Consider the following 1,756-nt stretch of genomic DNA (forward strand, 5'->3'; position numbering starts at 1 on the left):
GACGCACTGTCACGTGCCCTTATTCCTGAAATCTGATTGGTAAGCGCCCGTACTTCATTTGTCTTCCAGCGAATACCGGCTGTGACCACCACGAGGACGTAAGTAAAACTATTGTTTATAAAGAATTGTGATGTTTTAGAAACCAAACTGTAGTTTTCCGAATAAAGCTATACTTTTATAAACACTAACACGTATCTATAAAATTATTTTTAGCTTTGCTTTAATTCGTTGCCAGACATGAGCACAAAAAATAAAACTTAAGCATTTCTAAACAACTGCCTCTTAAAAAGAGCCACTTTATTAGTAAAACAGGAGTTTAACAGACCAGGAAGATGGAGTCTTATACAGTGTTCTGTACAGTGCTGAGTTGAATGAAAAGATGAACGGCCACAGGAAGCTGTTCAACTGAAAACTGTATAGACTTTTATACAGTTGGTAAGAAGGACATTCATTAAACCATCGCGGTGAAAGTAACAGAAGAGGCCAGAAAAAGTAATATATATATAATACAAAGAAAATAATTACCATATTTATATTTAAAAAAAGAGAGCGGAATTTAATATATGGTGACATTATTTGTCCATTTTGTATGTGAGTACACAAATTTATCAGACTGGAGGAGGAAGCGAAACAGCTGCAGATTTTAAAAAAAAGTCCTTGTATTTACATATTTATATACATTATACAGGAAACACTGATTGTTTTACCGTCACCCCTTCATAATGATATTTCTTTAAATCAACATTCTTTCATGGAGTACAAAAAATAAACGTATTTGCCAACAAACACCTTCACAGTTCATCATCTGTTCATTGTCCCTTTTATTCAGAATAACACTTTACTGGAAAACACTCCATCCAGTTAAAACCCCCCGAACCACATTCTTTACCATTAAACCCTTAGAGAAATAACAAAGAATTGTCTTTATTTTGCCGTCAGAGTAATAAAAAAAGAAAAGAAAAAAAAGAGAGAGACCCATGCTTGATTTTCTTTTTCTACTGTGTAAGTGGTAGATGCAGTGAGGCACCAAAAACTACTTATTGTGATGTAAAAATAAAGATTTTCTCTGTGCCCTCTGGTGTGGGAGGGTAAGGCTTTAGAACATGTCTTTCATGTGGACAACACCCTCAAAATGCCTGAATAATAATTTATTTAAAAACAACTGAATTTTGCTCTTTCATTGTTTGTTTTTCTACTATTAAAATGTTTTATTTGGTCATATAGTCATATTTTCATATATTAAAATGGGAAAAAAGAAATAGATTTGGCCTAGCTGTGTGTACTGTAGTATTACACAGTATAAACAAAAACGAATCTGCTTTTTTTTTTATTGTACATCAAACACTGATGTGGTGTCCTCACTGAAATGATGGTGGCAGCAGTGGCTGTCAGCTCATTTGAGTTTTTCACACCCTGATGTTTAAATAAAATTACTAAAAAGGTGGTGAGATTTGTCTTTTAAGACTGGGTTTTACCCAACAGAGAATCTAAAAATCAAGGACAAAGGCCTCAAAATGTTTAACAAGTACAGAAACCTCATAATCACACAGAGGTTGTTATTCATACCTACAGTATATTACACATCACTGCAGAAAAAGTCCACTCCACCAAAATAAATGTTAGCACTTAAAACAGAGTCTGTACCATTAAATGTAAAAGGGCTTGACTTCAGTCTTATTAACCTGGTGATGAGACTAACAAAGTAAGAAATGGTTATAAAACACACTGCTTTGCAGGAACCAGCTGTGATTAAATT

Source organism: Cynoglossus semilaevis, chromosome 14 (genome assembly GCF_000523025.1).
Source record: "Cynoglossus semilaevis isolate Cse_v1.0 chromosome 14, Cse_v1.0, whole genome shotgun sequence".
Classification (NCBI taxonomy): Eukaryota; Metazoa; Chordata; class Actinopteri; order Pleuronectiformes; family Cynoglossidae; genus Cynoglossus; species Cynoglossus semilaevis.